The sequence below is a fragment of the Coregonus lavaretus genome, assembly GCF_964263955.1.
Source record: "Coregonus lavaretus genome assembly, contig: HAP1_SCAFFOLD_253, whole genome shotgun sequence".
NCBI classification, from domain to species: domain Eukaryota; kingdom Metazoa; phylum Chordata; class Actinopteri; order Salmoniformes; family Salmonidae; genus Coregonus; species Coregonus lavaretus.
In genome coordinates this window covers 30,492-50,844 of record NW_028164325.1, presented here as the reverse complement: position 1 = coordinate 50,844, position 20,353 = coordinate 30,492, and the positions used below count along the sequence as shown (strand labels likewise).

Sequence of the window (20,353 nt, the reverse complement as noted above, 5' to 3'; positions counted from 1 at the left end):
AGGAATTTAAATGTTCAGTTGTAGAAAGTAGGGCCATGGGATAGGGTCAGAGAGGTCAGTATATTTGATAACTGGTTACAGAGGTGACATAACAAGCATAAGGTCCATTATAACACAGTGAAGTAGAGGTGGGAGCTAAAAGCAGACATGGACGGTGAGACGGTGTGAGGAGGTCAGGGGTGAAACACTAGATCAGGACAGGTAGAAATGGCAGGGCTGGAAATAGACACAGAGACACATTCTGATCATGGCTCAGACCTGACCTGAGACACCCAAACAGAAGATGCCATAGCAAAGTCCTGTCCAGTAGGCTATATGGGATTTCCTTTCATCAAAATCCAACACATGGAAATGTGTCCAGTGTGTGTGTGTGTGTGTGTGTGTCCAGTGTGTGTCCAGTGTGTGTGAGTGTGTGTGTCCAGTGTGTGAGTTTGTGTCCAGTGTGTGTGTGTGTGTGTGTGTGTGTGTGTCCAGTGTGTGTGTCCTGTGTGTGTGTGTGTCAGGTGTGTGTGTCCAGTGTGTATGTGTGTGTGTCGTGTGTGTGTGTGTCCAGTGTGTATGTGTGTGGGTCCAGTGTGAGTGTGTGTGTGTGTCCAGTGTGTGTGTGTCCAGCGTATGTGTTTTTGTCCAGTGTGTGCGTCCAGTGTGTGTATGTGTTTGTGTGTGTCCAGTGTGTGTGAGTGTGTGTCCAGTGTGTGTGTGTGTGTGTGTGTGTAAGTGTGTATGTGTGTGTGTCCAGTGTGTGTGTGTGTCCAGTGTGTGTGAGTGTGTGTGTCCAGTGTGTGTGTATGTGTGAGTGTGTCCAGCGTATGTGTGTGTGTCCAGTGTGTGTGAGTGTGTGTGTCCAGTGTGTGTGTGTCCAGTGTGTGTGTGTGTGTCCAGTGTGTGTGAGTGTGTGTGTGTGTAAGTGTGTATGTGTGTGTGTCCAGTGTGTGTGAGTGTGTGTGTCCAGTGTGTGTGTGTGTGTGTGTGTGTGTGTGTCCATTGTGTTTGTGTGTGTCCTGTGTGTGTGTGTGTGTGTGTTCAGTGTGTGTGTGTGTGTCCAGTGTGTGTGTGTGTCCAGTGTGTATGTGTGTGGGTCCATGTGTGAGTGTGTGTGTGTGTCCAGCGTATGTGTGTGTGTCCAGTGTGTGTGTCCAGTGTTTGTGTGTGTCCAGTGTGTGTGTCCAGTGTGTGTGTGTGTGTGTGTGTCTAGTGTGTGTGTCCAGTGTGTGTGTGTGTGTGTCCTGTGTGTGTGTCAGGTGTGTGTGTGTTTGTCCAGTGTGTGTGAGTGTGAGTGTCCAGTGTGTGTGTGTGTGTGTGTGTCCAGTGTGTGTGTGTGTCCTGTGTGTGTGTGTGTGTGTGTCAGGTGTGTGTGTTTGTGTCCAGTGTGTGTGAGTGTGTGTGTCCAGTGTGTGTGTGTGTGTGTGTGTCCTGTGTGTGTGTGTGTGTGTCAGGTGTGTGTGTGTGTCCAGTGTGTATGTGTGTGTCCTGTGTGTGTTTCCAGTGTGTATGTGTGTGTGTCCAGTGTGTATGAGTGTGTGTCCAGTGTGTATGAGTGTGTGTCCTGTGTGTGTGTGTGTGTGTTTGTCCAGTGTGTGTGTGTGTGTGTGTGTGTGTGTGTGTATGTGTCCAGTGTGTGTGTCCAGTGTGTGTGTGTCCAGTGTGTGTGTGTGTGTGTCCAGTGTGTGTGTGTGTCCAGAGTGTGTGTGTGTCCATTGTGTGTGTGTGTGTCCAGTGTGTGGGTGTGTTTGTCCTGTGTGTGTCCAGTGTGTGTGTGTGTGATCAGTGTGTGTGTGTCCTGTGTGTGTGTGTGTGTATCCAGTGTGTGTTTGTCCGGTGTGTGTGTGTTCAGTGTATGTGTGTGAGTGTGTACAGTGTGTGTGTATCAAGTGTGTTTGTGTTTCCAGTGTGTGTCATTGTGAGTCCAGTGTGTGTGTGTGTTCAGTATGTGTGTGTGTGTCCAGTGTGTGTGTGTGTGTGTGTGTGTGTGTGTGTGTGTGTGTGTGTGTGTGTGTGTGTGTGTGTGTGTGTCCAGTGTTTGTGTGTGTCCAGTGTGTGTGTGTGTCCAGTGTGTGTGTGTGTGAATCTAGTGTGTGTGTGTGTGTGTGTGTGTGTGTGTGTGTCCAGTGTGTGTGTGTCCAGTGTGTGTGTGTGTCCAGTGTGTGTGTGTGTGTGGCCAGTGTGTGTGTGTGTCCAGTGTGTGTGTGTCCAGTGTGTGTGTGTGTGTCCAGTGTGTGTGTGTCCAGTATGTGTGTCCAATGTGTGTGTGTGTCCAGTGTATGTGTGTGTGTGGCCAGTGTGTGTGTGTGTCCAGTGTGTGTGTGTGTGTGTCAGTGTTACCATGGTTATTATTTACAGGGACACTGAGGAGTCAACATAAACCCTAAACCCTGGATAGAGGGGCTCAGTGAATGTGGAGTGGAATGTGTACAGGTGGGTCAGTGTGTCAGAGGAGACTCTGTAGAAGGACAGAGTGCCGGCTGGCCAGTCCAGATACACTCCTACTCTGTGGGAGCTGGAGGAGGGGACGTCTATGGTAGTGGACTTATTATTGTGCCAGGCAGAGTAACTGTTGTCAGAGCAGAACAGACTCCAGGACTTGTCATTCCATCCAATCCTACAGTCATTACCCCTTCCTCTCCTGCTGATTCCTTTATATGTCACTCCTATATCAACCCATCTCCCACTCCACTCTACCTCCCAGTAACAGCGCCCAGTCAGACCTTCTCTACACAGCACCTGTTTCCAGTCCTCAAATCTCTCTGGGTGATCAGGATACGGCTGCTTCTCTCTCCTCCATGTCACCTTTCTGTTCTCATCAGATCAGTTCTGATCATATGTTATACTGTATGGTAAAATAAAACACACTTATTCCCATTAATTACACACACACACACATTGAACACACACACATCCTGAACACACACACACACACACACACACACACACACTGAACACACACAGACACAAACACACACATCCTGAACACACACACACACACACACAATGGACACACATACACTTTCTGAACACACACACACACACATTTCTAACTTAAGACGAACATGCCACACACAAACACAGACACACACATTGTCAAAGCAACTCTTTGTAAACTTTCCTGATTTGTGCTTCTGTAGAACTACAGCTGATATTTAATATGACCAAGTAAGTAATGATGGTGGTCTTTGACTTTGACTTCACTTGAATCAAGACTTATTCTTAGTCATATTCTTCACAGCAGTCAACACTCACATTTTCTAAGTCCAGGTTTCATTCTGTTCTCTCCACCATGTTCCACACTGTAGCGGTAAGCAGAAGAACAGACAGTCATTGAGGGAAACACCTGAACTCACACACACACACACACACACACTGGACACACACACACACACACAGTCAGCATATAACTTTGTCCAAGCAGTGGTAAGAATGCTTGTCTGTGTGTGTGTCCAGTGTGTGTGTGTGTGTCCAGTACGTGTGTGTGTGTGTCGAGTGTGTGTGTGTGTGTGTGTCTAGTCTGTGTGTGACTTGTGTGTGTGTGTGTTTGTCGAGTGTCCAGTGTGTGTGTGTCCAGTGTGTGTGTGTGTGTGTGTGTCCAGTGTGTGTGTGTGTCCAGTGTGTGTGTGTGTCCAGTATGTGTGTGTGTGTCCAGTGTGTGTGTGTGTGTGTGTGTGTGTCTGTGTGTCCAGTGCCTGTGTGGGTGTCCTGTGTGTGTGTGTGTCCTGTGTGTCCACTGTGTGTGTCCAGTTTGTGTGTGTGTGTCCAGTTTGTGTGTGTGTCCAGTGTGTGTGTGTATGTCCAGTGTGTGTGTGTGTGTGTCTTGTGTGTGTGTGTGTGTGTGTGTGTGTGTGTCTTGTGTGTGTGTGTGTGTGTTTCTGTGTGTGTGTGTGTCCAGTGTGTGTGTGCCCTGTGTGTGTCCAGTGTGTGTCCAGTGTGTGTGTGTGTGTGTGTGTGTGTGTGTCTCTGGTGTGTGTGTATGTGTGTGTGTGTGTGTGTGCAGTGTGTGTGTGCAGTGTGTGTGTCCATTGTGTGTGTCTAGTGTGTGAGTGTGTCCTGTGTGTGTGTCCAGTGTGTTTGTGTGTGTGTCCAGTGTGTGTGTGTGTCCAGTGTGTGTGTGTGTGTGTTTGTGTTTCCACAAACTGAACACACACTCACCCTGGACACACACGCACTTGACACACACACTAGACACACACACACACACACACACACACACACACACCGGACAAACACACATATACACACACACTGGACACACACAGACATACACACTGGACACACACACACACACACACACACATACTGGACACACACACACACTGGACACACACACACACACACACACACTGGACACACACACACACAGGACACAAACACGACACAAACACTGGACACACACACTGCACACACACACACACACACACACACTGGACACACACATTGGACACACACACACATACACACAGGATACACACACACACACACCGGACACACACACATACACACACTGGACACACACACACACAGGACACACACTGGACACACACACACACACACACACACACACACTGGACACACACACACACACACACACACACACACACACACAAACCACTGGATCCACAGCAACTCAAAAGCTTTTTCTGGGAGTGTGAGTGAGGAAGGATCTTTGGGTTCTCTGCCTCTCCTAGCAGCCTGTCATTCATCACTCAAGCTGTTTGCTAACTCTGCTTCATGCGTTGCCAAAATAAGTAGCTCTGTTTGTGCTCAGACAATCCTACATTTCACACATACACACACGCACACCATTCACCTGCACTGCACAGGCCCCAGAAGCACTGAGAATACTGGGCCTCAATTGGCTCTCAGTCACTGCAGCAAATAGCTATCGCCATAATGAAAGGTTTTTAATACGAGTAGCTGTTTTCCCCTGATGTGTCTTTGTCAAACTGTGGAAGTTTATTTAGTGGTGAAAGTCATTCTCAATCATTTTAACGTTCAACTGTCTCGGTAATTAGCAGGTTCAATGCAGCGAAGGGGTATTTTGGAATGACACCCTCCATTATATGGTGTGCAAGGACTGAACACTCGTTGGTGCAACACAGAATGTACCGAGATAGAAGGAGAGATTGTGGGTGTCTTTATGCCAACAAAGTGTGATTCCAGAGTTTCTACAGTGTTAAGTAGCCTTAGTTATGTTATTTTAAGGACCTATCTTGTGCCTCCTCGCCACAGCGCTACCGTGTCCTCAAGCAACTCAGCGAGAAGAAGCTGAAGGGTTTTTAAAGTGGACAACTTAAACGAAAACCATTCTCTTTTTTCATGAGTGTTCCAGAAGACAGACCTTCATTGCCAGGACAAATAGTGATGTTGTTTCCAAACCAAACTTCAAGGTCTTTAAGTGAGCACCATGACAACCAATACTTACAAAGTAATCCTTATTTTGAATATTTTTGAAATAGACCAAATTTCTTTTGGGCTGAGAATATAAGACTTATAACTCTGAGAGAGCATCCAAGGGCTAGAATGATGTATATAGAATGTATGACAAACAATAATTTTTAAATATAATTCTAAAATCTTCAGAATTCTTAGATTTTTGTCCATAATACAGAATTCAAGCCAACATTCCAATCTCATTATGACTCAACAATTAAGCTAGGCTACAACCATAGAATTTGGAATTAGAACTTGGCTACAACAAGTTCCAAACCAAAGAAAACAACCAGCATATCCATTCACCACACCATAACTACTCAAGTGTATATCTTTTTAAATCTTCATAAGTGGACAGACATCGCGGAGGAGAGGTGAGTTAGAACATAATAATGTGTAAAAGTGTTTGACTTCTAAGGAAATCAGTGAAGGTAGGCCTACTTATTACCATTTAATAAATTATACCAGTTAGCCTGAAGGTAACTGAAGTTGGAAAACTGGCATGGCCAGACAGTTTTAAGAAAATGACATGGAATAGATTCACACAATATAAAAAAAATAAGGAATACATGTTTCTCCATACATATTGATGCAGAGAGAAGTCATTGAGATGGAGAAAGAGATGACTGAAAGTGAGGAGATGGAGAAAGGCAACAAGATGAGGGGGGAACGAGAGATAGAAAGACAAAGAGAAATGGAGGGGCTGCTGAGAATGAGAAAGGAGATTGAGACTTGTAACAAGGTAGACCACTACCGGTGGAAGCTGCAGAGAGAGGTGTTGGAGGAAGTCAACAAGGTGAGGGTGGAACCAGAGCAAGAAAGAGAAAGGCTAATTGAAGAGTTGCTGAGACAGATAAGGGAGACTGAGGCTTCTATTGAGGTAAACTGCTACCAATGGAAGCTGGAGAGAGAGTTGTTTGAGAAACAGAGAGAAAGTGCAGTGTCAGACAGAAAAAATATGGAGCTCAAGATGGCAAAGCTGAAGGTGCAGAACATACTGCACTTGGCCAAGATAGGGAAGTTGACCGTGGAGAACACGAGGCTGTCAGCTGAGAATGAAAGGGTGAGAGAGGTGTCGGACAAACAGAGAGAAAGCGCAGTGTCAGACAGAAAAAATATGGAGCTCAAGATGGCAAAGCTGAAGGTGCAGAACATACTGCACTTGGCCAAGATAGGGAAGTTGACCGTGGAGAACATGAGGCTGTTAGCTGAGAATGAAAGGCAGCGAGAGGTGATGGACAAACAGAGAGAAAGCGCAGCGACCGACAAACACACAATGGTGGACAAGATATCAAAGGTGAAGATGTCCTTGGCCAAGTTATGGAAGGTGACAGTGGAGAACAAGAAGAGACTGTTAGCTGAGAATGAAAGGGTGGGGAAGGAGAGGGTGAGAGAGAGGAATGGATGGAACCTCATAAGAAATGGTTTGGAGACAGCTTTGGCCAAAGCAGACCAGGAGAGGAATCAGACCCTAGTAGCCTGGAAGGAGGACAGGGGGAGATGGGCCAAGGCCAAGGCTGGCCTACGAAGCCTCTTGGATCAACGGGGGGAAAGATGGATGAAGGAGAAGGAGGAGATTAAGAGGAGGAGCACGCAGGCAGCAGAGGAGTGGATAATTGAGCTGAGAGAGAAGGAGAGAGCAATAGAGGCTCTGGAAAGAGAAAAGATGAGGATTCTGTGCCTGAATGGACAAGAGAAGAAGGGATGGGAGATGGAAAAGAGAGAGATGGAGAAGGAGAACTGGAAGATTACAGAGGAGCGGGAGAGAAAGAGTAGTGAAATTGAGAAAATGCAAAGGGACAAAGAGAGATGGGCAATAGAGAAGAGGGATGTGGTGGAGAGGATGAAGGAGGCGTACATAAAGCTGTACCAGATGCAGACTGTCCTGAGGTTCAGAGAGCAAGAGCAGGCACAGGTACAGTACTCCATTTAACCAGTCACAGTTCAGGGAGGTCATAAGTCACCTCCTAATGGTTATACTATCAGATTCAACAGATTAAGTTGACTGCATGCTAGAGAAGGAGTAATAATAATATTTCAGATCACTGACCAACATGTATGGACTTTCTCTTTCAGATGGAAACTAAACGCGCCCAGAGAGTCAGGGCAAAGCAGGAGAAAAAGGAGAGGAAAGAAAGAGACTTGTTGGAGAAGAACAAAGTAAAAGAACTGCTCAGAGCTAGAAAAGCAGAGAGTAAGGAAGAAGTGAGGAAGAATAAGGAGAGGGTGAAAGCCCACCTGGACGAGGTGGCAAGGAACTATAACGAAAAGAAACAGAGGGAGAAAGAAAGAGAAAAGCTGTTGAAAAAGGCATATGGCAAAGAAAATCACATGGTGTACATCCCAGACCTCATACTGAAGAAGATGTAAGAACACAACGCATATGGAAGAGTAAATATTATCAGCTAGCATTGGTCAAAAGTTCATTTCTATCTTCTTTCATTTAGTGGAATACTTCATCAATAAAATAATATGAGCATTTATTTGTCAGCATTCATTCCCATATGGAAGAAAGAACACACAAAATATGAGAAAAGTATAAGATGTGGATTAAAGGTTGATGTGGTTACTGGATAATGCAATGTGAAGGGCTAGATTCTATCAAATCGGAGGTGGAACTGCGTTAGAGATGGCAAATCCACAAGCAGCTCCTTGCATTAGCTTATCGCGTACACTGCCATTGGATGCAACGAGAGAGAGAGAGAGAGGCATCAACAGAATACCCTTAGGTGCATGAATGCCTAGTGTGTTTATGTATACGTGTGTGTCAGAGGAGGCTGGTGGGAGGAGGTATAGGAGGACAGGCTCATTGTAATGGCTGGAATGGAATAAATGGAAGAGTTTCCATATGTTTGATGTGTTTGATACCGTTCCATTTATTCCATTCCAGCCATTCCAATATGCCCATCCTCCTATAGCTCCTCCTACCAGCCTCCTCTGGTGTGTGTGTGTATGTGTCAGTGGTACACGCCTCCGATGAGCAACACTGCTCTTACCCCCTCATCCCCCATCAGTGGCTGTCTCCTGCCCCCTCTCCTCCATCCGTCTCTGGCCACCTCTCCTGCTCCAACTCCTCCATCCCTCTCTGGCACACTCTCCTGCCCCCTCTCCTCCATCCCTCTCTGGCCCACTCTCCTGGCCCCTCTCCTCCATCCCTCTCTGGCCACCTCTCCTGCTCCCACTCCTCCATCCCTCTCCTCCATCCCTCTCTGGCCTATTCTCCTGCCCCCTCTCCTCCATCCCTCTCTGGCCCACTCTCCTGCCCCCTCTCATCCATCCCTCTCTGGACACCTCTCTGGCCACCTCTCCTGCTCCCACTCCTCCATCCCTCTCCTCCATCCCTCTCTGGCCTATTCTCCTTCCCCCTCTCCTCCATCCCTCTCTGGCCCACTCTCCTGCCCCCTCTCATCCATCCCTCTCTGGACACCTCTCTGGCCACCTCTCCTGCTCCCACTCCTCCATCAATTATTACACTGAGTCTGGCCTTGACCTGGGCCTCCCGGTACCTCTCTGTCATCTCACCAGTTTGTAGTGGCAAATACAAAAAGTTATTGATGCCACTTACTAGTGACCTGGGGATAATTCCATTGCACACAATCCAATAAAAGAGAGAAATCCAATAATTTTAGTCCATTTATTTTCGTTATTTTCTTAAATCATTGTCACTAACAGAAAGAGTACGATATGAAACGGTTGAAAATTGTCTGTGCTCTCAGGCACACTAGCTCCCACCCACACAATTTTAATTTATTTTTTATTTTACCCTTATTTTACCAGGTAAGTTGACTGAGAACACATTCTAATTTACAGCAACGACTTGGGGAATAGTTACAGGGGAGAGGAGGCGGGATGAATGAGCCAATTGGAAGCGGGGGATGTGGTCCTCTGTAGCTCAGCTGGTAGAGCACGGCGCTTGTAACGCCAAGGTAGTGGGTTCGATCCCCGGGACCACCCATACACAAAAAAAATTATGCACGCATGACTGTAAGTCGCTTTGGATAAAAGCGTCTGCTAAATGGCATATTATTATTATTAATATTAATTAGGTGTCCATGATTGTATGAGGGTCCAGATTGGGAATTTAGCCAGGACACCGGGGTTAACACCCCTACTCTTACAATAAGTGCCATGGGATCTTTAGTGACCACAGAGAGTCAGGACACCCATTTAACATCCCATCCGAAAGACGCCACCCTACACAGGGCAATGTCCCCAATCACTGCCCTGGGGCATTGCGATATTTTATTTTAGACCAGAGGAAAAAATGCCGGCACTTGCAGTCTAGGTAGGGCTTCATGTGCGAGATCTCTAATAGCGTCATTCTAGTGGAATCCAGAAAGAACAAAACCCTGTCCTCAAACATTTACATTTTATGTATTTAGTCTTCATAATCATCGTCCTTCATCAATTGTGTCTTTTTATTTTTATTTTTGCAAATTTAAAAGACCTAGCTAGCTAAAAGACAAAGTCAACCGGTTCCTTTAAAAATTGCAGCTAATTTTCTCATTCACCTGGCAGCCTTTTATATATTCAATGGGGGGGAAATGTAAATCAGCGGGGCAGTCAGGTGCTAAACAGGTAAATATAGGGATTAAATCAATAGAACACAAACATGATGAATAGCTCCTACAACCCCCTATTCTCTATATAATGCACTGGTCAAAAGTAGTTCAATGTGAATAGGGTGCCACGTGCTCCGTCATCTCGCTGAGTCTGGCCTTGGACTCCCGGTACCTCTGTCATCTTACCTGTTTGAAGAAGCCATTCGTAGTAATTACCGTCTGACCATTTTCAACAGTGCAGCTTTGCTAAGGACTGATCTGAAGTCATGGTCCATATGGAAGTAGATTCTCCCAGGGCTTGCCAGGAATTGTGGCCAGGTATTTCCTCACTCCTCGGCACATTGCACCGATTAAAGAAGAAAGTTGTCCACTGAAAATGTATCTTCTAAAACTCGCTTTACGCCACAAGCTTGAGTGATGGGGTTCACTTCCAAAAAGGCATTTCCTATATAGCCATACTATAATTTAAAGGCAGACATCAGCGGGCAAACAATTATTTAAGATGAATTCAAATTGAAGGATGATTTAAGCGACGAGGGATAGAAGTTGGAAAACCTCATGATGTCATCACGTCAGACATCACTCTTAAACTTGCTGGAACTGTAATTGATACTGAGAGTTGAGGTTCAGTTTTATAATTTGTATATAGATAGATAGGATGGAAAACATTATTAACCCCCAAGGACAAATTGATTTAACTTGTTCGAGGGCCAATGTGGGGGTCACAGGTCAGGATCAGACCACCTCCCCTAAAGCATGACACGGGAAAGGTCAGGGGGGCAGATTCCCAGCCAGTAAAACACCCTGAGTGGAAATGTGTGTGTATGTGTCCTCATCTCTGCGGGTTAATGTCTATCCATCCTCCCGCTGGCTGCAGCAACAGGAAGTGAGGTCATGCAGACAGTGTTTTATCAGGCCTTCAGGGAGCCAGTAAATCAGTTCTGTCTGTGTGTGTGCGTGTGTATGTGCGTGCGTGCATATGTACATGTGCAGTCAGGGTATACGGTGCAAGACTCCAAATGGTAAATCACGCTCTATGTGTGTACTCTGTATGAGAGTGTGGGCCTCTCTTAGCAGCAGAGATCTGTCAGTTATGCGGGAGTATGTGGGAGTCCTCTACTGTTCTACAGTGAATTATCTTGGCACCTCAGCAAACTCATCATCGTCTCCCAAAGTACCAGCAGCTTCCCCTTCTCTTTCCTCTCTGTTTGTCTTTCCCTCCGTTGTCTTCTCTCTTCTTTCATTAAGAGCTAAATAAACCAGTGAAGAAGCCTAGCACCACTAGGACTGTGTTCCAGAGCTAGGCATGTCCAGTTGCTCTCTATCCCTCAGTGTTCTGTTGACACATCCTATCATTACTCACTGCTAGTTGTTCAGCAGGATCCATTCTGAGTTTTCAGTCTATGTATAGTCTTCCAGAGGCTAAACATGAACAAATCTGATGTTTTCCCCTTAAAGGAAAATATAAAAGCATACTTGGAGGCTGCTCGGAGGCTTTCTTCCCCACCCCAAGGCCGGTATAGCTCTACCAGTGTTGCCAGATTCTATTGCCACTTTCTAGCACAATCAGAACCAAAATCCTGCCCAATCCACTAAAAAGTAGCCACATTTTAACAGATTTCTCTGTGAGCTGGGTGGGCGGGATTTGTATGTTTCTTGCATCGCATTTCTTTTAGGTGTGAAACTACCCAATCTGGCAACACTGAGCTCTACCTCCAGGACCACCAGTGGTAATGAGGGGATAGTAGAGAGGGGCCAGGGGAGGAAGCAGAGGGGGTTGTGGTTGTAGTTACTGGTGCTTCTTCATTTTAACAGAGGTGTGGTCTCCTTGATGGCTTTCTCACACTCCTCTCTCTGGACTGTTAAGCACTTTAGGCCCTGATCTCTCCCCCTACCTTCCTTTTCACTCCTCCTCTCAGACCAACAGCCCTCTTCCTCTGTGTTAGTCTTCAGCTGTGACAGACGCACAGAAGGGTGTCTCCCCTCCTCTAAAAGCTCAGACACACCGGTTGGATTGTCAAACGTTTGCCTGCCGACAGTTTTTTATTTATTTTTATTTCACCTTTATTTAGTACTTAGCACCTCTGAACAGTGTCGGCAGTCAATCTCTTATGTGTTCATTTACATTTACATTTTAGTCATTTAGCAGACACTCTTATCCAGAGCGACTTACAGTTAGTGAATACATATTTTATGTATTCACTAATGTATTCACACTGTTTTTGTTCACACAGCAAAGACCTTGGAAGTCGTCAGCCACTCAGCCTTGTTAAAATACTCCAAACCAGAAGGTGGTAGTAGCGTTGTTTGACAATGCATATATGTGCGTATTGCTTATGGTCTAGATTCCAAGTTATCTGCGCTAATGTCGTTATTTTGTACAAAGCCCTTGTTGATACTAGCCAGATGGCCACTACTAGATAACTACCTAGCAAGATGATGAAGAAACAATTTAAGGCACTCTCCATAATCCCATATTGCCAGTGCCAGCCCATAGCCAAATGTTTAGCTAACTAGTTAATGTTAGCATATTCGCTAGCTAGCACAACATAGCTAGCTAGCTAAGGACATTGCACTAACTAGGCAGCTAACACAGGCAGCTGTTTAATGGAAACTATCTAATCCATTGTGATTTAATTATAATGGCAATACTAACTACAGTGGTTAGCTGTCTTGGAGGAAGTATTTAGTGTTGTGTGCATTGCGTCTGTGCACTTATCTAGCTACCATCCCATAGCCTACATTGCATATGAAGTGTGACTGGCTCATCTGTGGATGTACGCAGAAAATGCCCTCTTTAAAAATAAATAATTTCTGGCTCCCCCACATGGGGTTTCGTGCTCTCTGACTGGCTCAAAGTCAAGTTATTGGCCACTGACAAGCATTGCTATTCTACAAGTAGAATCGGTAGGTTCGTTGCTACTGGGTCGGCACGCAGCAGGTACCATTTTTGTTCTAGCAAGAGAAGGAACGGCCTCCCTCTGTCATGGCCCAGTACTAAATGACTTTGTAGGATGGTGTGATGAATCACACTTGGTCCTCAATACCAACAAGATCAAAGAGATGTGCATAGATAGACTTCAGGAAGCGAACAACACCCACCTCTGCAACATCTATCAGAGGTCAGAACATAGAGATTGTAGAGGAATACAAATATCTGACTGTCCACTTAGACAATAAGCTTCAGTAGAGTAAATCTACAGACCTGATTTACAAAAAGAGTCAACAGAGACTGTACTTTCTCAAAAAGCTGGGATCTTTTAATGTTAACTGTACTATACTGACTGTGTTTTACAAATCTTAGTATTTAAACTTTTTGCATTGTTTGTTGGTTTGGCAATGCCACTGTCAGACAGAAAAATATGCTGAGAAGGATTATCACCACAGCAAGCAAGGTGATGAGATCTTTAAGTTCAGAGCCCTCAGCAAGGCTCACAAAAACATTTTAGACCCAAGCCACCCCCGTACCTGAACTTTGAACTACTCCCCTCTGGGTGCAGGTATAGGGCACCCCCCGGCAGGAAAAACAGAACTAGACAAACATTTGTGCCAGGTGTGATATCCCTCCTAAACAGCTTGGGCTAATGTTCCTATCACCAGTAAGGCCAGCAGGCTAGTCTCTTTCATTGATATATACTGTATGTAACTGTTATGAATTTTGTATTGTCAATTTGTTGTCTACTGTATAAACGCCACTTTAAAAATGTGCATGATAGTGCAACAAAATGTCCCCATGGGGACAATAAAGTCAGTAATGTAAAGTAAGTACTCATCGGCAGTATATCGGCAGTGAGATTCTCAGTGTGTTTCATGCTTAACAGCCCCACCATAGTCACAGTGTCAACACTGCTGTTTGACCACTGTGCTTCATCTCTGTAGAAAACTCATTCAGATGTAGAAAGCTCAGTGATGTGGCAGTAACCGGTAAAGACACATTCCTGTATTTCATTACAAACTGTAGTTTATTGTCCAATTTCAGATGAGTGTTTTCTAGTTTGGCTGGGCTAGAGGCTGGAGCTCTCACCTGTGTCACAGACAGATGTCATGTGTTCATCATACCCCCCTCCCATCCCTCCTCCACACCAACCCCCCCCCCCCCCCCCCCCCCCCTCACACACACACACACACACACACACACACACACACACACACACACACACACACACACATACAAACACACAGGTGAGCTGAGGCACATCTGTCTTAGAGTTATCACTCTCCTCCTCAGCAACACTTTCATTAGGAGTTGGCAGAGGCAGCCTGCCTCGTGCGCACACACACACACACACACACACACACACACACACACACACACACACACACACACACACACACACACACACACACACACACACACACACACAAACCACTGGATCCACAGCAACTCAAAAGCTTTTTCTGGGAGTGTGAGTGAGGAAGGATCTTTGGGTTCTCTGCCTCTCCTAGCAGCCTGTCATTCATCACTCAAGCTGTTTGCTAACTCTGCTTCATGCGTTGCCAAAATAAGTAGCTCTGTTTGTGCTCAGACAATCCTACATTTCACACATACACACACGCACACCATTCACCTGCACTGCACAGGCCCCAGAAGCACTGAGAATACTGGGCCTCAATTGGCTCTCAGTCACTGCAGCAAATAGCTATCGCCATAATGAAAGGTTTTTAATACGAGTAGCTGTTTTCCCCTGATGTGTCTTTGTCAAACTGTGGAAGTTTATTTAGTGGTGAAAGTCATTCTCAATCATTTTAGCGTTGAACTGTCTCGGTAATTAGCAGGTTCAATGCAGCGAAGGGGTATTTTGGAATGACACCCTCCATTATATGGTGTGCAAGGACTGAACACTCGTTGGTGCAACACAGAATGTACCGAGATAGAAGGAGAGATTGTGGGTGTCTTTATGCCAACAAAGTGTGATTCCAGAGTTTCTACAGTGTTAAGTAGCCTTAGTTATGTTATTTTAAGGACCTATCTTGTGCCTCCTCGCCACAGCGCTACCGTGTCCTCAAGCAACTCAGCGAGAAGAAGCTGAAGGGTTTTTAAAGTGGACAACTTAAACGAAAACCATTCTCTTTTTTCATGAGTGTTCCAGAAGACAGACCTTCATTGCCAGGACAAATAGTGATGTTGTTTCCAAACCAAACTTCAAGGTCTTTAAGTGAGTGTGTGTGTGTGTGTGTGTGGGGGGGGGGGGGGGTCGGTCACATATTAACAGAGCTCTCTGCCTAGGCTTCCTCACGGCACCATGACAACCAATACTTACAAAGTAATCCTTATTTTGAATATTTTTGAAATAGACCAAATTTCTTTTGGGCTGAGAATATAAGACTTATAACTCCGAGAGAGCATCCAAGGGCTAGAATGATGTATATAGAATGTATGACAAACAATAATTTTTAAATATAATTCTAAAATCTTCAGAATTCTGAGATTTTTGTCCATAATACAGAATTCAAAACAACATTCCAATCTCATTATGACTCAACAATTAAGCTAGGCTACAACCATAGAATTTGGAATTAGAACTTGGCTACAACAAGTTCCAAACCAAAGAAAACAACCAGCATGTCCATTCACCACACCATAACTACTCAAGTGTATATCTTTTTAAATCTTCATAAGTGGACAGACATCGCGGAGGAGAGGTGAGTTAGAACATAATAATGTGTAAAAGTGTTTGACTTCTAAGGAAATCAGTGAAGGTAGGCCTACTTATTACCATTTAATAAATTATACCAGTTAGCCTGAAGGTAACTGAAGTTGGAAAACTGGCATGGCCAGACAGTTTTAAGAAAATGACATGGAAAAGATTCACACAAAATAAAAAAAATAAGGAATACATGTTTCTCCATACATATTGATGCAGAGAGAAGTCATTGAGATGGAGAAAGAGATGACTGAAAGTGAGGAGATGGAGAAAGGCAACAAGATGAGGGGGGAACGAGAGATAGAAAGACAAAGAGAAATGGAGGGGCTGCTGAGAATGAGAAAGGAGATTGAGACTTGTAACAAGGTAGACCACTACCGGTGGAAGCTGCAGAGAGAGGTGTTGGAGGAAGTCAACAAGGTGAGGGTGGAACCAGAGCAAGAAAGAGAAAGGCTAATTGAAGAGTTGCTGAGACAGATAAGGGAGACTGAGGCTTCTATTGAGGTAAACTGCTACCAATGGAAGCTGGAGAGAGAGTTGTTTGAGAAACAGAGAGAAAGTGCAGTGTCAGACAGAAAAAATATGGAGCTCAAGATGGCAAAGCTGAAGGTGCAGAACATACTGCACTTGGCCAAGATAGGGAAGTTGACCGTGGAGAACACGAGGCTGTCAGCTGAGAATGAAAGGGTGAGAGAGGTGATGGACAAACAGAGAGAAAGCGCAGCGACCGACAAACAAACAATGGTGGACAAGATATCAAAGGTGAAGATGTCCTTGGCCAAGTTATGGAAGGTGACAGTGGAGAACAAGAAGAGACTGTTAGCTGAGAATGAAAGGGTGGGGAAGGAGAGGGTGAGAGAGAGGAATGGATGGAACCTCATAAGAAATGGTTTGGAGACAGCTTTGGCCAAAGCAGACCAGGAGAGGAATCAGACCCTAGTAGCCTGGAAGGAGGACAGGGGGAGATGGGCCAAGGCCAAGGCTGGCCTACGAAGCCTCTTGGATCAACGGGGGGAAAGATGGATGAAGGAGAAGGAGGAGATTAAGAGGAGGAGCACGCAGGCAGCAGAGGAGTGGATAATTGAGCTGAGAGAGAAGGAGAGAGCGATAGAGGCTCTGGAAAGAGAAAAGATGAGGATTCTGTGCCTGAATGGACAAGAGAAGAAGGGATGGGAGATGGAAAAGAGAGAGATGGAGAAGGAGAACTGGAAGATTACAGAGGAGCGGGAGAGAAAGAGTAGTGAAATTGAGAAAATGCAAAGGGACAAAGAGAGATGGGCAATAGAGAAGAGGGATGTGGTGGAGAGGATGAAGGAGGCGTACATAAAGCTGTACCAGATGCAGACTGTCCTGAGGTTCAGAGAGCAAGAGCAGGCACAGGTACAGTACTCCATTTAACCAGTCACAGTTCAGGGAGGTCATAAGTCACCTCCTAATGGTTATACTATCAGATTCAACAGATTAAGTTGACTGCATGCTAGAGAAGGAGTAATAATAATATTTCAGATCACTGACCAACATGTATGGACTTTCTCTTTCAGATGGAAACTAAACGCGCCCAGAGAGTCAGGGCAAAGCAGGAGAAAAAGGAGAGGAAAGAAAGAGACTTGTTGGAGAAGAACAAAGTAAAAGAACTGCTCAGAGCTAGAAAAGCAGAGAGTAAGGAAGAAGTGAGGAAGAATAAGGAGAGGGTGAAAGCCCACCTGGACGAGGTGGCAAGGAACTATAACGAAAAGAAACAGAGGGAGAAAGAAAGAGAAAAGCTGTTGAAAAAGGCATATGGCAAAGAAAATCACATGGTGTACATCCCAGACCTCATACTGAAGAAGATGTAAGAACACAACGCATATGGAAGAGTAAATATTATCAGCTAGCATTGGTCAAAAGTTCATTTCTATCTTCTTTCATTTAGTGGAATACTTCATCAATAAAATAATATGAGCATTTATTTGTCAGCATTCATTCCCATATGGAAGAAAGAACACACAAAATATGAGAAAAGTATAAGATGTGGAGAGGGCACGACAAAGCCTATTCGAGAGCATCCTGACTGAGATGAGAAATTCAATGAAATAATAGAATTATGAAATTGTTGTGTTGAATCAATGAATCAATGAATCAAATTGTGTTTACATATGTTTAAGACTCACACTTACCTCAGCCTGTTTCTTCCACTTCATGATCTGGGTATCATTGCCGACCCTCAACCTGTTAACATGTCCTCTAGTGGCATCAGAACATAGGCAGATGGCCATGGAGTTCAGAGTGAAGAATATCTTCTCACAGCATCCTTTCCTCCACAGCTCCATCTCCAGGCATGTTGGTACAAACTTCATTTTATTTTGCCTGCTGGTGAACAAGGCCATTGACAGCACCATCCATGTCCCTCTGTCATGGAGGTCCTGCTTCTTACGTTGAAAGTCGTCTCTGAAAAGAGGAGACATTAGAAGGTTTCTTCTCTTAGTTTTGTCTTTTGTCTCGGACAAGGCTTACATGTCAGAGTTGTACTTACTTTACTAATTGACTTGTAGAAACGGTACAACTATATACAACATGTCAATTGTGAAATGATTGATATTGGACATCTAGTGTGAACATGATATTGGGTTAATCCTCACATTGTGGTGATTTCTCTACCTTTGATGAGGTCTACTTTGAGGTTTCTGGCCTGGGGAAGGGTTGCCCTCTAACAGGTGGTCATCAAAGGTGCCTTCTCCTCTGCCCCACGCCAGAGTCTCACTCCAGGAAAAGGTCTGAAAGACCTCTGTCTCCACCGGTTGGGACAAGGGACCATCTTTTTCCTGCACTAACTCCATTCTCTGAAAGTACATAGAAATCACACAAACCTATGATCCTACATTGTAGATGTATGGTATGGCATATCAACTGAATTATAATCTCAAGTCTAAAAAACAATCACTCTTATCACATACTTCTACTACCTTACCTCTTGATGATGTCCTCTTTGTACTTCTTCACGTGTGACCTCATAAACAAAGCATGGAGGTATTGATGGCAATCCAGGTAATATCTGGCCCTGGCAAGGGGACCAGACCCATAGACTGGAGGTGTCCTCTTCACCTCGGGGACAGGGGACTTTGTTGGTCTTCCAGACAATCTCACCTTTTCCTCCTTAGCTGGTGTAACAGCCAATCTCACCTTCTTCACCTTAGCTGGTGTAACAGCCAATCTCACCTTCTTCACCTTAGCTGGTGTAACAGCCAATCTCACCTTCTTCACCTTAGCTGGTGTAACAGCCAATCTCACCTTCTTCACCTTAGCTGGTGTAACAGCCAATCCCACCTTCTTCACCTTAGCTGGTGTAACAGCCAATCTCACCTTCTTCTCCTTAGCTGGTGTAACAGACAATCTCACCTTCTTCTCCTTAGCTGGTGTAACAGCCAATCTCACCTTCTTCTCCTTAGCTGGTGTAACAGCCAATCTCACCTTCTTCTCCTTAGCTGGTGTAACAGCCAATCTCACCTTCTCCTCCTTAGCTGGTGTAACAGCCAATCTCACCTTCTTCTCCTTAGCTGGTGTAACAGACAATCTCACCTTCTTCACCTTAGCTGGTGTTCAAGCCAATCTCACCTTCTCCTCCTTAGCTGGTGTAACAGCCAATCTCACCTTCTTCTCCTTAGCTGGTGTTCAAGCCAATCTCACCTTCTTCTCCTTAGCTGGTGTAACAGCCAATCTCACCTTCTTCTCCTTAGCTGTGTGTGTGTGTGTGTGTGTGTGTGTGTGTGTGTGTGTATATATAGTACATTATATATCTATTAAATGGTTATATATTGATCATTATATATTATATTTATATAAATGACATATATATAATATAAAGTTTAAAACTAGAAGTGTAAATGTTAAAACAATAAATGTTATAGAATAAGAGTTTACTGAAAATAATAAGTAATTAAGTGAATAATTAAACAAATGTAGTGAATGTGTCTGTTCGTAAATGAAACCTAGGCTATACAATTATTGTAAAATATATTTCTATGATTTATCTTTCCTGGTTGTTTTTTCTCAGTGTCCCTGGACAGAAAATGTGCCAATCAATAAAGTTTTCTTTGGTTGACGCCCCATCTGTAGATTGTGTGATTTGATTGGACAACAAGTATTTGGAGCCCTTGGTCTACATAATTGGATATTCAATTGACACATGCACTCAGTTTCCACCTTCGAGAAACAAAAAGGAGGAAAATGTTGGTGTTTGTATTTGATTAACGTTTAATGAAAAAGTATGGATTTCAGCAAAAAAATTAAGACTCGCAACTACAGAGGACAAACATTTTATGATGAATTATTAGTATTGACCTTTTTGGTGTTTTTCAAAATTGTTATTACACGACAAATTCAAGCCAATTTTGTTTGCATTTTCAAATGATATATACTTATGGCTTATGCCTTAATTGTAGCAGCGTAACTGTGTTGTGAGATCTTAACTAGAGCAATAAGAAACTATTACTGGATATAGTCAATGGGATAGTTGTTGTCATGGTAGACTTTTAAAACTAATTATGTGGCTGGCCACCCCTTTACAACTCGGAAGGCATGGTTTTGCAGATAAATGAGTAAACGTGAACTACACTCTTAAAAGAAAAGCTTCCTGTAGGATCCTTTAGGATAATATAAGGTTAAAAAATTTACCTTAAGATTAATTTCCAAGCCTATACTCTGCCATCAGCTCGTTGTTGAACCATTGAAGACTTCAGGGGTTCTTTG

The 20,353-nt window shown here is 44.4% G+C and overlaps 1 long non-coding RNA gene across 1 annotated transcript; it reads right to left on the bottom strand.

Annotated features, from left to right (window-relative positions):
- Positions 1-2,804: 2,804 nt before the first annotated feature.
- On the bottom strand, positions 2,805-17,913 carry LOC311117155. Its single transcript, XR_014611571.1, has 3 exons — positions 17,785-17,913; positions 3,238-3,284; positions 2,805-2,827 (listed from the first exon to the last, which is right to left on the bottom strand). It is a non-coding gene; the product is annotated as an uncharacterized lncRNA (long non-coding RNA).
- Positions 17,914-20,353: the final 2,440 nt, after the last annotated feature.